This window comes from Suncus etruscus, chromosome 18, assembly GCF_024139225.1.
Source record: "Suncus etruscus isolate mSunEtr1 chromosome 18, mSunEtr1.pri.cur, whole genome shotgun sequence".
Classification (NCBI taxonomy): domain Eukaryota; kingdom Metazoa; phylum Chordata; class Mammalia; order Eulipotyphla; family Soricidae; genus Suncus; species Suncus etruscus.
Genome location: NC_064865.1, coordinates 36,706,247 through 36,722,696, shown reverse-complemented (window position 1 = coordinate 36,722,696; position 16,450 = coordinate 36,706,247). Strand labels below are relative to the sequence as shown.

Genomic DNA, 16,450 nt, shown 5'->3' with positions numbered 1-16,450 from the left:
GGGTGGCTCTTGTATCCTGGGCGCTATTTCCTTTGAGGTGAAGAAGCTTCTCAGCTTAATATATTCCCATTTGTTAATCTCTGCTTTCACTTGCTTGGAGAGTGCAGTTTCCTCCTTGAAGATGCCTGTAGTCTCAATATCCTGGAGTGTTTTGCCTATGTGTTGTTCTATATATCTTATGGTTTTGGGTCTGATATCGAGGTCTTTACCTTCATACATGATGTTAGCTGGGGGTCTAAGTTCAACTTTTTGCAAGTGGCTAGCCAGTTGTGCCAACACCACTTGTTGAAGAGGCTTTCTTTGCTCCATTTAGAATTTCTTGCTCCTTTATCAAAAATTAGGTGATTGTATATCTGGGGAACATTATCCGAGTATTCAAGCCAATTCCCCTATCTGAAGCCTGTCCTTATTCCAATAGCATGCTGCTTTGATAACTATTGCTTTGTAGTAAAGGTTAAAGTTGGGGAAAGTAATTTCTCCCATATTCTTTTTCCCAATGATTGCTTAAGCTATTCTAGGGTGTTTATTGTTCCAAATGAATTTCAAAAGTGCCTGATTCACTTCTTTGAAAAATGTCATGGGTATCTTTAGAGGGATAGCATTAAATCTGTATAATGCCTTGGGGAGTATTGCCATTTTGATGTTAAACCTGCCAATCCATGAGCAGGGTATGTGTTTCCATTTCCATGTGTCCTCTCTTATTTCTTGGATCAGAGTTTTATAGTTTTCTTTGTATAGGTCCTTCACATTTTGAGTCAAGTTAATTCCAAGATATTTGAGTTTGTGTGGCACTATTGTGAATGGGGTTGTTTTCTTAATGTCCATTTCTTCCTTATGACTATTGGTGTATAGAAAAGCCATTGATTTTTGTGTGTTAATTTTGTAGCCTGCCACCTTGCTATATGAGTCTATTGTTTCTAGAAGCTTTTCAGTAGAGTCTTTTGGGTTTTCTAAGTAGAGTATCATGTCATCTGCAAAGAGTGAGAACTTCACTTCTTCCTTTCCTATCTGGATTCCCTTGATATCTTTTTCTTGCCTAATCACTATAGCGAGTACTTCCAGTGCTATGTTGAATAGGAGTGGTGAGAGATGACAGCCTTGTCTTGTGCCAGAATTTAGAGGGAAGGCTTTTAGTTTTTCTCCATTGAGGATAATATTTGCCACTGGCTTGTGTTAGATGGCCTTAACTATATTGAGAAAGATTCCTTCCATTCCCATCTTGCTGAGAGTTTTGATCAAGAATGAGTGTTGGACCTTATCAAATGCTTTCTCTGCATCGATTGATATGATCATGTGATTTTTATATTTCCTGTTGTTGATGTTGTGTATGATGTTGATAGATTTATGGATGTTAAACCATCCTTGCATTCCTGGGATGAAACCTACTTGATCGTAGTGGATGATCTTCTTAATGAGGCATTAAATCCTATTTGCTACGATTTTGTTGAGGATCTTTGCAACTGTATTCATCAGCGATATTGGTCTGTAATTTTCTTTTTCCGTAGCATCTCTGTCTGGTTTAGGTATCAAGGTAATGTTGGCTTCATAAAAGCTATTTGGAAGTGTTTCCATTTGTTCAATTTCATGAAAGAGTCTTGCCAGGATTGGTAGTAGTTCCTCTTGGAAAGTTTGAAAGAATTCATTAGTGATTCCATCTGGGCCTGGGCTTTTGTTTTTGGGCAGACATTTGATTACTATTCTAATTTCATGAATAGTGATGGGGGTGTTTAGATATGCTACATCCTCTTCCTTCAACCGTGGAAGATTATATGAGTCCAAGAATTTATCCATTTCTTCCAGGTTCTCATGTTTAGTGGCGTAGAGTTTCTCAAAGTAGTTTCTGATTACCCTTTGAATCTCTGCAATGTCAGTAGTGATCTCTTTTTTTTTTCATTTCTAATACGAGTCATCAAGTTTCTCTCTCTCTCTTTCTTTGTTAGTTTTGCCAGTGGTCTACCAATCTTGTTTAATTTTTCAAAGAACCAACTTCTGCTTTCGTTGATCTTTCAGATTGTTTTTTGGCTTTCCACTTCGTTGATTTCTACTATCAGCTTTGTTATTTCCTTCTGTCTCTCTATTTTTGGGTCCTTTTGTTGAGCACTTTCTAGTTCTATTAGTTGTGTCATTAAGCTACTCAGGTAAGCCCCTTCTTCCTTCCTGATGTGTGCTTGTAAAGCTATAAATTTTCCTCTCAGTACTGCTTTTGCTATGTCCCATAAGTTCTGATAGTTTGTGTCTTTATTGTCATTTGTTTCCAGGAACCTTTTGATTTCCTCCTTGATTTCATCTCGAACCCACTGTTTATTGAGTATGTGGCTGTTTAACTTCCAGGTGTTAAAGTGTTTCTTCTGAGTCCCTTTGGAATTCACAAATAATTTCAGAGTCTTGTAGTCAGTGAAGGTAGTCTGAAAAATTTCAATCCTCTTGATATTATGGAGGTATGTTTTATGTGCCAGCATGTAGTCTATCCTGGAGTATGTCCTATGCACATTGAAGAAGAATGTGTATCCAGGTTTCTGGGGATGGAGTGTCCTATATATATCCTCTAGGCTCTTTCTTCCATTTCTCTCCTCAGGTCTAGTATATTCTTGTTGGGTTTCAGTCTGGTTGACCTATCTAGTGTTGACAAAGGCGTGTTGAGGTCCCCCACAATTATTGTGTTGTTATTGATATTATTTTTCAGATTTGTCAACAGTTGTATTAAATAATTTGCTGGCCCCTCATTCAGTGCATATATGTTTAGGAGAGTGATTTCTTCCTTCTCTACATACCCTTGAGTAATTTAATCATCTTTGTCCCTTACAACCTTCCTGAGTATAAAGTTTGCATCAGTAAACAAAAGAAAACAATCAAATGCAAAAAATGATGCTAAATGCTATGACATGGAAAACTTAAGAATTATTACACACATTGAAATAAGCAAGATACAAAATACTAGACCACTACATGCTGTCACTATGTATGAAAACAATATCACTGAATTAAATGATTTTGTTTGTTTGGGATATCTATAAGAAAAGTCATAAAAATGGTTCAAATGATATCTTGGAGTTAACATATGAATAAAGATGGAGTACAGGAAACAATTGGGATGATGATATTTTGAAGCTGGATTGTGATTTATTCTGTAAAAAAGAAAAACTATTATTTGACACACAAAATGTGAATGTTGTGCTATGTCATGTATACCAATTATTCTACTAAACAAAACCTTTAAAAAATGTTTTCCTGAAATAGATTGATGTAAAAAATATATGAAGTGAAATTTACATATAAACTCTTTTTTCTTGGAGATCATATTCAAAATTGATTTCATAAAACTTAATGAAAGTTTTCAACACACAAGGGAGACATGAATGGTATTGTCTTCTTATTATGTAATATGTCCAAAAAACAAGTACATGGAAAAATTCTTCACAAATAACAGTAAAAGATAGAAATATATTTACATAATGGATTATTCCAAGGGTAATCAAATGTGAAGTATTTGTTCAAAATAACCAATAATCAAGGGTTGGAGGAATATTGGAGTAGTAGGGCATTTGCCTTGCATGCAACTGACCCAGGACAGGCCCTGGATAGATTTGCAGCATCTCATATAGTCTTCCTGAACATGCAGGAGTGATTTCTGAGTTCAGAGCAGGAGTAACCCCTGAGTGCTGCTGGGTGTGACCCAAAACCAACCAACCAACCAACAAACAAATATACCACCAACAATACCAAATAACCAATAATCAGGAAAGTTTAAACTGAAATCTTAACGTGATGGTAATATATTTCTTAATAAATAGAAATAGCTGTTCTTTTTTCCAGATCACACATATAGAAACTTCTCTGGGAGTGGATTCACTCATAAACTGGGATTATATTGGGTAATGAATGGTGATAGCCTTTGCCAGGAGTAATACTTGAATGAAGGACCAGAGATAACACTGAGTACTACTGTATTTTACTCAGAAAGCAAAAGCAAAGAATATTGACAGCTTGGAAGTAAGTATAAAGAGTTATGTTAAAAATCATGGAGCCAAGTTGACCTGAAGAAAAGTTCTGTGAGAACTCCCCAGGTATCAGAACTGAGTGGCGTTTAGCACCAGATAAAGGATTTCCAATTAGGTTTGCATGAGAAAACTGCAATAACCTCATGGAGCTTCACTTCTACAGAAGGCAAAACTATAGGCATCCAGAGCTAAAAATTGTTTTGCCTGCTTTGGGAGCATGTTTCAAGCAAGACCAGAATAGAATATGTATGACAAGTTGGACTTATCAGAAAGCACTAACCTTCAGTCTCTGAATCAAAGCACAAAGAATTTACAGGACTTAATTTAAACGAAGAGTTACTATGAATAGATTCTGGTCTTCAGACCTGCCTTGGCCAAGAAGGGAGCTGCTATTTCTTGCCCATTAGAACTGATCCAGACCTCTCTACAGGCTTGTCTCCTGAACTATTTTGGCTCTCTCCTTTCCTTCCCCCATCACCCCGCCCCCTCCGTTTGAACTAGACAGATCCCCGCTGCTCTATTAGGTCTCACACTGAATTAATTTTTGTATTGGTTCTCCTGAGCTATGTAGTTATCAGGATTTCCTAAGCGCTCTAAGTGTGGTATAGCTCCACCTGCAAGCAGCCTTTCTGGAAGTGAGAAGTGCCCAGAAGATCCCAGCCTCAGTCCTGCCAGGGAGCGGTTTCAGTCTCAGTTCTGCTCCTACAAGTTTATAATGTCAGCCCTACCCCCTGCCAAGTGTATAGTCACAGACAGGCTACACACCATTCAGGATCCACCAATCAGCCAATCCACAGTTTTGTAGGGGAGCCAATTAAGAATCAAAGAAGCTCCTTTCAAACTAGTTTTTCCAGATGTCATCTCTAAGATGATTTAGTGCACATGATCCAGAAAGGTCATTTTCGAGCAGAGCTTTCTCCAAAGTGGCAATAATGACTGTTCTTTACTAAACTCCATTGACACTTTTTTTGGTACTGGTGGAGTGTTTCACCTTCTTTCTCTCCTTCATCTCCCAAATCGATGATGAGAGCCTCTAGAAGGATTCCACCCATTTTGGGAGTATTAGACTCTTACCCCAGTTTATTTATCTTCTCCTTTTCAGGCAAAACCACGCAACTTGAACTAGCTAGTTCTGCCTACAGTTAGAGGGGGAGATAAGGGAGGCATCAAGACCAAACAGGTGCAAGACTACTAAGTAGTGGGTTGGATACAGAGGGGACCACATATTCTAGCCGCCCTGGGGGTGAGGGAAGAGGAAATGGGAGGTAGGACAACAACGGAGGGGTAGGGAGGACAATTTGGGGATGGGAATTCCCCCTGATTTTATGTAAATATGTACCTAAAATGTTATTGTCAACAATATGTAAGACACTATGATCAAAATAAAAATTATATTAAAAAAAATTGAGAAGTCCACTTTTTTCCTTTTTCTTTTTCTTTCTCCAGCCTAAAAAGCAGCAACCTAAAAAGTAGCAAGGCAAATAGCTTCCATGATATTTCATATTCTGCCTTCCCCATCTCTATATACACATGCAGATATCTTAATCTCTCTTGCCCTCAACTAACCATGGTAGAAAAGCAGCCAAGATGGTCACATACTCTAAACATTCTCCAGGAAAAATTTAGGTCCTGGTGGTCATTGAGATTTTCAGGGTTTATGACCCCCCCACCTTTTTGCCCTCTCTCTCATAGACCAATATCAGACTTATAAATCAAGTTACATAAAGACACACAAGGCCAACACAACACACTGTACACTGTAGAGTTCAACCTTCCCACAGATAGCTATAATTTTCTTTAAAATGTCAACATTGCTGGTTGTAAACACTGGTTTTCATTGCTAGGCTTTGAAAAGTCCAACTCAAGATGTACAAACACTCACCTTCCAGTTCAGTACTTGTGTCTTGTTAGAGTATAATTATAGAAGCATTCTAGATAGCTGCAAAGCCTTACCACTTTCTCTTATTTTTAAAAAATTCTGGAATTTTCAAAACTTTTTATTGTTTGAGGTTCTGTGATTCACAATACTGTACATAATGGCTTGTTATGCACATAATTATAGCACTCAACACTGTACCCATCACCAGTACACTCACTCGGGTCCTCCCAATGTTCCTGCTTCCTTCTCCAGCAAAGCCCCCACTAAATCAATCCTTTCTGGTTATGGATGTTAAAGAACTTCACTTTATATATTTTTTGTCCATTGCAATATTTTTCAAAATGTCATTGAATTTGGGTCACTATTATCTCTGTTAACTTTCAATAATGTGGTCTTTTTATTGTTTGTTTGTTTTTGTTTTTGGGTCACACCCAGCAGCGCTCAGGTGTTACTTCTGGCTTTATGCTCAGAAATCGCCCCTGACAGGCACAGGGGACCATATGGGATGCCGGGATTCGAACCACCGTTCTTCTGCATGAAAGGCAAGTGCCTTACCTCCATGCTATCTCTCTGGCCCTGTGTCTTTTTCTTAAAATCAACACTGCGACAAACATTTTTTCAGAATATTGATTTAATCTCTATGTTGATTCTACAATCACGGTAGTCACAGTCAGGTTTCTGTAGTTAGAGAACCTTGTTTTTCAATCAATCCTGTGTCAAAGTCAGGGAGACACAGAGCGTCTTCTGGTTTCATCCCAGGGCAGCATTAGGACCTTTTCTGGTAGAAGTTTGATTCCTGGTGTAGAAAACTGTCCTGGTGGACCTCCAGGTATCTTACATGTTTCTCATCAGAGGAACAATTTCTGGCCACTCATATAACATATAATAGGTAATCCAATTATTCTCTGTACCAGAACCCCAGTTTTCTCCTGGTATTACTCAATCACTTATAAGGCAGATACAATATCTCCCCCTTCCTTGGACTTCCCTGGGGAGTAGGAGAATGATAGATAATTTCCTGTATTCTGGAGTCTCTGGTTCCTATGATTTAGTCTGGAATTTACTATTGTCAGGGCCTCTGGAATCAGCTCACTGAAGGTGTCTCTGTCAACTTCTTCCTATGCCAGCCCTCACAGGGCCTTCCTATCCCCACAGAATGTTTCCTGTTAAAATTAAAGGTGAGTGTCACTTCTCCAAATGCACAGAGTAGGTATAATCGACAGGAGCTCTTGAGCTTTGACAGCCATGTGAGTGTGTTCCTTTTCTTGACAGAACTTAGTCTTCCAAAAGTGCAGTCTTGAAAGACTGCAGAATGACAAACTGGAGAACTAGCTGGCTGTGGTGGACATATACCACAAACAGAATTATGGTTTTGTTTTTTTGGTTTGTTTGTTTGTTTTGTTTTATTGCTACACCCGGTGATGCTCAGGGGTTACACCCATCTATGCACTCAGAAATAGCTCCTGGCAGTTTCTGAGAGAGGGAGAGGGAGAGAGAGAAGAGAGAGAGCTAGTGAGAGAGAGAAAGAACAAGAGAGTGAGCAAGCGCACGCATGCAAGACAGTGCTCCATCAGACCAAGCAAGGAGGAGAGGGTTCAGGAGAGAGAGAAAAAAGAGAAAGAAAGAGAGAGAGTGAGAGTGAGAATGAGAGAGATAGAGTGCTCCATCAGCGCGAGCAAGGAGGAGAGGGTACGGGAAAGCAAGAAGAAAGAGAAGAAAAAGAGAACGAGAGAGAAAGAGAGAGCAAGCAAGAGAGAAAGAGAGAGCTCCATCAGCGCAAGTGAGGAGGAGAAGGAGGCAGCAGTTGGAGTGCTCCCAGAAATGTCGCTGTTGCTGCCACCACTGCTGGCATAGCAGCAGTTGGTGAGGAGACTGTTGGAAGATGATTCATATAATTTTGAGGACCTTTCTTCAGAGAAATGGGGGAAATACAAAGAATCAAATATCCTTCTGAAATATAGAATCTATATTTTGACTTGATTTTTTTTCAGAATGAGACTTATATCGGCTTACCTTTATGAATATAGACACATAAGAATAGAGTTATTATGGCAAAAAATAAAGAACCTCATCCCCCATCCTATACGATCAGTGTGGTTGGACTCTCTGGGACTGAAAAAGACAAGGGTAACTGTGGAGTTGGAAAATCTTGACTGTGCAGTAGGTTTGTTCACTCAAAGGCAGATGAATATTATCTTCTGTGCTTAGCACCATTGACTTTGGAGGGCAGGTAGTAAACAGTGATCACTTTTTGTACTGGGGTAATATTACACAAAATGGTGAATACGGAAAAGAATGAAAAGATTCATGTTATTGAACAAACAGAGTTCATTGATGAGCAGACTTTCTTGCCTCATCGGAGAACAAATTTGCAACCATATATAAACCATACATAAAACGTGCAGCTGCTAAATTGCAGTCAACAGAAAAACTTAAGTACACTTGCACTGATCAGCTAGGCTTGGAGCAAGACTTTGAACAAAAGCAAATGCATGAAAAATAGCTCAATGTAGGTGGATTTTTATTTTGCATTGATGTAACTCACGGATGCAATAACATGTTCGATGATCAAACTAAATTGTGAATAACCTTTTTGCCCCATTGTCAAAATAAAAAACACCTGTAATAATAGCAGCTACTAACTTTGATGAGTGTGTGGATCATTATCTTAGAGAAGTTCAGGCATTTGCCTCAAACAAAAAGAACCTTCTTGTAGTGGAAACATTAACAAGATTTATTGTCAACATTGAGACATGCTTCACTGCATTGGTACAAATGTTGGGTAAAACTCATGGCATGCATAAAATTATTTCCTATCTGGATGCTTATAAAACATAGAGAGAACTTGTTGTCACAGCAATGGATAAGTTTGAAAAACTTGTGCAGAGTGTGAGAGATTATCATGCAACTTGGAAAACTGTTAGTAATAAATTAAAAAATCATCCTGATTATGAAGAATACATCAACGTAGAGGGAACACGGAAGGCCAGAAATACATTCTCAAACATAGAGAACAACTTAAACAGGAACATATAAGATAAAGGAGAGAAGAATATTTAAATACTTTACCAAGAGCTTTTAAAAATCTTTTGCCAATTCTAGAAGAAATTGAACATTTAAATTGGCCAGAAGATCTGAAATTAATGGAAAAGAGACCAGATTTTCAGTTATGCTTTGTGGTGTTAAAAAAAACACTTTGGGATTAAACTGACCACATGGACAAAATTAATGATAGACGAATACCGTTTGACCTCCTGAGCACTTTAGAAGCTGAAAAAATCTATCAGAATCATGTATAATATCTGATATCTGAGAAAATGTGGGTAGAAATTAAGGAAAAATTCAGAAGACTTTGGAAAAAAATCTATTTTATTTCACTTGAACAACCATAGGAGGAAGTTATGTGTTTTGTTATGGAGGATGAAGCCTTCATATATATCACTAAGGCTGATAGCAAAGAGGTATATAGTAGGCATCAGTGAGAAAGAGTTGAAAAAGCCAAAGAAGAGTTTCAGGAAATGCTTTTTGAGCATTCTAAACTTTTTTATGAGTTAGATCTAAATGCAACACTGAGTTCAAATAAAATGAGCGAGATTCATACAGTTTTGAGTGAAGAGCCTAGATATAAAGCTTTACAGAAACTTGCACCTGATAGGGAATCTCTTTTACTTAAGTGTATAGGTTTTGTTCATCATCCCACTAAAGAAACATGTCTTAGTGGCCAAAATTGTACAGACATTAAAGTGGAGCAATTATGTGTCAGCAGTCTTCTGCAGTTGGATCATGGTCATTTAAGATTCTATCATGACAAACTATATAGACAAAGTTAACCTTTTTCATTTTAGGGAAGGATGGCCTTGCTCAAGAATTAGCAAATAAGGCTGGGAAAATCTATGCCCACCCAGTGATTCCCGACTGTGAGTGTTGCCTCTGTGTGTTTTTCCACTGTCCTGTCTCTGAAACCTCTTGGGAGTGGGCCGAAAAAGGTCCAGAAAAATAGCACTCCTAGAAACTCACCCAAGGGCCGGAGCACCAAAGAACTGTGTTGGACCATGAAAACCGGCTATCCGCAGTTCTGCAGAAAGGAAGGTCGCCTGATTGTGACATCAGGCTGGGAAAATCTACGCCCCTCCTCCCCCAGTGACAGGACTATTAGAGTTGCCTCTGTGTGTTTTTCCACTGTCCTTTCTTTGAAACCTCTTGGTAGTGGGCCGAAAAGGGCTCAGAAAAATAGCACTCCCAGAGGCTCCAGAAGAGCACAGCTGCGAAGCTTCATGGCTGTGCACTCTTTCTACCCAATGAACCCCACCACAACATGCAGAAAAAATCACACTACAAGCCGGAAAATGGGGAAACTTCACAGGCAATTAACATGCACAGAGAACGAAGATGATAGCTCAGATGACCTAAAAAACTTCAACCATCTAATTAACCTCTCAGACAAGGAATTTAGAATAGCAATATGGAAACTTGTAGAACTCAAAGAAAGCATAGATTGATCTGAAGAAAACACAAAGACAGAAATCAGAAAAGTCCAAACTGAAATAACAGATCTGAAAAACATGGTAGCTGAACTGAAAAACTCAGTAGATGGCCTCGCCAGCAGGGTAAAAGCAGCTGAGGACAGAATCAGTGTGCTGGAAAAAGAGATACAGAAAAACTCAACACAGCAGAAGAAATTGGAAAAGAACCTTAAGACAAATTATCAGGCAATGGAAAAAGTACTCAGGGAATGTGAACAGATGAAAATAGAAGTCTTTGATAAACTCAACAGAAACAACATAAGAATCATTGGAGTCCCAGAGGCCCAGGTAAAAGATCTCCATGAAGAATCAACTGTCAAAGACATTATCAAAGAGATACTCCCAGAATTAAAGACTACATGCAATCAAATCCTGCTTGCCCTAAGAGGATCAGCTAAAAGAGACCCAAAGAAAAATACCCCAAGACACATCCTCATTACAATAACAAATCCCACAGATAGAGATAGAATATTGAAAGCATCAAGATCAAAAAGGGAAATTACATTCAAAGGAGCATCCCTAAGACTTACAGCAGACATGTCACAAGAAACTCTCAAGGGCAGAAGACAGTGGTGGGATATTGTGACAAGACTGAATGAAATGAATGCCTCACTGAGAATACTGCACACAGCCTGACTCACATTCTGGTTTGAAGGGAAAATACATAGCTTCATGGATAAACAACAGCTCAGAAACTTCACAGACAATAAACCAGCCTTAAACAAAAAACTGAAAGGTCTACTTTAAGACAAGAGAAACCAACAAACACAGAAAACTTATCTACAAAGATGACATTAAATCCAATGACAATCATCTCCCTCAATGTCAATGGACTAAATTCACCAATTAAAAGACACAGAGTGGCAAAATGGGTCAAAAAAAATAAACCCAATCTGCTGCTGCCTGCAAGAAACACACCTGAATAGTCAGAACAAACATAGACTCAAAAATCAAAGGCTGGAGAAAAATCATCCAATCAAACAACACACGTAAAAAAGCTGGGGTGGCCATATTAATATCTGATGACACCAAATTTGTACTCAGAAAAGTTGTAAGAAACAAAGATGGACACTATGTACTAATCAAGGGATATGTGCAACAGGAAGAAATCAAATTATTAAGCATATATGCACCCAATCAGAGACCAGCAAATTATCTAATACAATTACCGACAAATCTGAAAGAAGACATCAATAATAACAAAATAATTGTGGGAGAATTCAACACGGCCCTATCAACACTTGATCGGTCAACCAAACTGAAACCCAACAAAAGCATACTAACCCTGAAAAGAGTAATGGAAGAAAGAGGACTAGTATATATATATATATATATATATATATATATATATATATATATATATATATATATATATATATATATATATATATATATATATATATAGGACACTCCACCCAAAAAACCTGGATACACATTCTTCTCCAGTGTACATGGGTCATTCTTCAGGATAAACCACATGCTGACACATAAAACATACATTCAAAAATCAAGAGGATAGAAACATTGCAGGCTACCTTTGCTGACCACAAGGCTCCAAAATTAGATGTGAACTACAAAGGCACACAGAAGAAAAACTTTAACAATTGGAAATTAAACAGCCTGCTATTGAACAACCAGTGGGTACAAGATGAAATCAAAGAGGAAATCAAAACTTTCCTGGAAACAAATGATAATGAAGACACAAACTGCCAGAATCTATGGGACACAGCAAAAGCAGTCCTGAGAGGAAAATTTATAGCTTTGCAAGCACACATCAGGAAGGAAGAAGGGGCATACCTGAATAACTTAATGATGCAGCTTATAAAATTAGAAAATGGCCAACAAAAGGAACTGAAAATAGGGAGACAGGAGGAAATAACAAAACTGGAAGCGGAAATCAATGAAGTGGAAAACAAAAAGACAATCTGAAAGATCAACGAAAGCAGAAGTTGGTTCTTTGAAAAAATAAACAAGATTGATAGACCATTGGCAAAACTCACAAAGAAAAAGAGAGAAACCTGATAACCTGTATTAGAAATGAGAAAGGGAGGGGCCGGGCGGTGGCGCTAGAGGTAAGGTGCCTGCCTTGCCTGCGCTAGCCTTGGACGGACTGCGGTTCGATTCCCCGGTGTCCTATATGGTCCCCCAAGCCAGGAGGGATTTCTGAGCGCATAGCCAGGAGTAACCCCTGAGCGTCACCGGGTGTGGCCCAAAAACCAAAAAAACAAACAAACAAAAAAAAAGAAATGAGAAAGGGGAGGTCACGACAGATACTGCAGAGATCCAAAGGGTAATCAGAGACTACTTTGAGAAACTTTATGCTACTAAACATGAGAACCTAGAAGAAATGGAAAAATTCTTGGACACTTATAACCTTCCACAATTAAGTAAGGAGGATATAGCATATCTAAACACCCTCATCACTACTGAGGAAATTGAAACTGTAATCAAACATCTGCCTAAAAAAAAAAAGCCCAGGCCCAGATGGATTTACTAATGAATTTTCAAACCTTTCAAGAGGAGCCACTATCAATCCTAGCTAGGCTCTTCCATGAAATTGGAAAAACGGGAACACTCCCAAACAGCTTTTATAAAGCCAACATCACCTTGATACCAAAACCAGACAGAGATGCTTCCAAAAAAGAAAATTACAGGCCAATATCCCCGATGAATGCTGATGCAAAGATCTTCAACAAAATCCTGGCAAATAGGATCCAATGCATCATCAAGAAGATCATACACTACGACCAAGTAGTTTCATCCCAGAAATGCAAGGATGGTTTAACATCCATTTATCTATCAATGTCATATAGAACATCAACAACAGGAAAAATAAAAATCACATGATCATATCAATAGATGCAGAGAAAGCATTTGATAAGGTCCAACACCCATTCTTGATCAAAACTCTCAGCAAGATGGGAATGGAAGGAACCTTTCTCAATCTAGTTGAAGCCATCTACCACAAGCCAATGGCATGTGGTATTATTATTAAATATTATCCTCAATGGAGAAAAACTAAAAGCCTTTCCTCTAAATTCTGGTACAAGACAAGGCTGTCCACACTCACCACTCCTCTTCAACATAGTACTGGAAGTTCTTGCTATGGCGATCAGGCAAGAAATAGATATCAAGGGAATCCAGATAGGAAAGGAAGAAGTCAAGCTCTCACTGTTTGCAGATGACATGATACTCTACTTAGAAAACCCTAAAGACTCTACCAAAAATCTTCTAGAAACAATAGACTCATAAAGCAATGTGGCAGGCTACAAAATTAACACACAAAATCAATGGCCTTTTTATACACCAATAATGATAGGGAAGAGATGGATGTCAAGAAGGCAATCCCATTCAAATTAGTGTCACACAAACTCAAATATCTTGGAGTCAACTTGACCAAAGACGTGAAGGACCTATACAAAGAAAACTATAAATCTCCAAGAAATAAGAGAGGACACACGGAAATGGAAACACATACCCTGCTCATGGATTGGCAGGATTAACAACATTAAAATGGCAATACTCTGCAAAGCATTGCACAGATTTAAAGCGATCCCTCTAAAGATACCCATGACATTCGTCAAAGAAGTGGATCAAACACTTATGATGTTCATCTGGAACAATAAACACCCTCAAATAGCTAAAGCTCTCCTAGGAAAAAGGATTATGAGAGGCAGTACTTTCCCCAAATTTAAACTGTGCTTTAAAGCAATAGTTATCAAAACAGCATGGTATTGGAATAAGGACAGGCCATCAGATCAGTGGAATAGGCTTGAGTTCTCAGACAATGTTCCCTAGACATACAATCATCTAATTTTTGACAAGGGAGCAAGAAATCCTAAGTGGAGCAGGGAAAACCTCTTCAACAAATGGTGCTGGCAGAACTGGTTAGCCACTTGCAAAAAAGCGAACATAGACCCCCCAGTTAACATCATGTACAAAGGTAAAATCCAAATGGATTAAAGACCTTGATATCAGACCTGACACCATAAGGTATATAGAACAACATGTAGGTAAAACACTCCATGACATTGAGACTAAAGGCATCGTCAAGGAGAAAACTGCCCTTTCCAAACAAACTGTCCTTCCAAAGTGGAAGCAGAGATCAACAGATGGGAATACATTAAGCTGAGAAGCTTCTGCACCTCAAATGAAATAGTGCCCAGGATACAAGAGCCACCCACCGTGTGGGAGAAACTTAACGCAATACCCATCAGAGAAAAGGCTAATATCCAAAATATACAGGGCACTGACACAACTTTACAAGAAAAAAACATCTAATCCCATCAAAAAATGAGGAGAAGAAATGAACAGACACTTTGATAAAAAAAGAAATACAAATGGCCAAAAGGTATATGAAAAAATGCTCATCACTAATCATCAGGGAGATGCAAATCAAAACAACGATAAGATGCCATCTCACACCACAGAGATTGGCACACATCACCAAGAATGAGAACTATCGGTGCTGGCGGGGATGTGGAGAGAAAGGAACTCTTATCCACTGCTGGTGGGAATGCTGTCTAATCCAACCTCTATGGAAAGCGATATGGAAATTCCTCCAAAAACTAGAAATTGAGCTCCCATACGATCCTGCTATACCACTGCTAGGAATATATCTTAGGAACACAAGAATACAATACAAAAACCCCTTCCTCACACCTATGTTTATTGCAGCACTATTCAAAATAGCCATGCTCTAGAAACAACCAAGATGCCCTTCACCAGATGAATGGCTTAAGAAACTGTGGTACATATACACAATGGGATATTATGCAGTCGTCAGGAGAGATGAAGTCACGAAATTTCCCTTACATGGATGTACATGGAGTCTATTATGCTGAATGAAATAAGTCAGAGGGTGAGAGAGAGAGAGAGAGAGAGAGAGAGAGAGAGAGAGAGAGAGAGAGAGAGAGAGACGCAGAATAGTCTCACTCATCTATGGGTTTAAAGAAAAATAAAAGTCATCTTTGCAACAATCCTGAGAGACAATGAGAGGAGGGCTGGAACTTCCAGCTCACTTCATGAAACTCACCACAAAGAGTGGTGAGTTCAGTTATAGAAATAACTACACTGAGAACTACCATAATCATGTGAATGAATGAGGGAATTGGAAAGCCTGTCTAGTTTACAGGTGGGGGTGGGATGGGATGGAGGGAGATTTGGGACATTAGTGGTGGGAATGTTGCACTAGTGAAGGGGGGTATTCTTTACATGACTGAAACCTAATAACAATCATATTTGTAATCAAGATGTTTAAATAAATAAAAATACTATTAAAATTAGCAAGATAAGGATATAATCCACTGATAATGAGAATGTCTCAGATGGAAAAATTTATGAACTTGCTCTTTGTCCAGTTGATGCCAAGTCGCCTTACTTTCTTAGTCAATTATGAACTGTTGCCTTTAAACCACATGGGTGCTTCTAAGTATTTTATTCCATTGAATCGCTGAATTTTATTGGGGAATTTATTGGGAATATAAGAACTGAAGCTTCTCAGATCAAAAAGTAAATAAATGGCTAACCTTCTATTTACACTGATTCTAGCTAATCAGAGAGTCTATAAGTAAAAATCTACCAATTCTCAGGCACCAAGGGCAACAGTTGGCAAACAAGTTATAGTGTCCTTTTGAGATGTTACTCCCAGTACAGGGAACAGTTTCTCCCATCTTGTGTGTTGTCTTTTTATTTTAATCACTCTTTCTTTTGAGGCACAGAAACTTTTCAGTTTTGATGTAATCCCATATGTTTATCTTTGTTTTTTTATTTCTTTGGTCAGTGATATTTCTTCCTTGTAGATGACTTTGGCTCTTGTGTGCAGTGTTTAAATAGTGATCTGAGTACACTCTTCTGCATGGAGCTGAACTGCTGACCTAACCCCACAAATGCCATTTTAAAATATCTTTATTTAAACACCTTCATTACAAATATGATTGTAGTTGGGTTTCAGTTATGTAAATAACACCCCCCCTTCACCAGTGCAACATTCCTATTACCAATGTCCCGAATCTCCCTCCTCCCCACCCTACCCTCACCTGCACTCTAGA

General features: G+C 38.5%; 1 pseudogene; it reads left to right on the top strand.

Moving 5' to 3' along the window:
* Positions 1-7,925: 7,925 nt before the first annotated feature.
* Positions 7,926-16,097, top strand: LOC125995803 (rho GTPase-activating protein 5-like; annotated as a pseudogene).
* Positions 16,098-16,450: the final 353 nt, after the last annotated feature.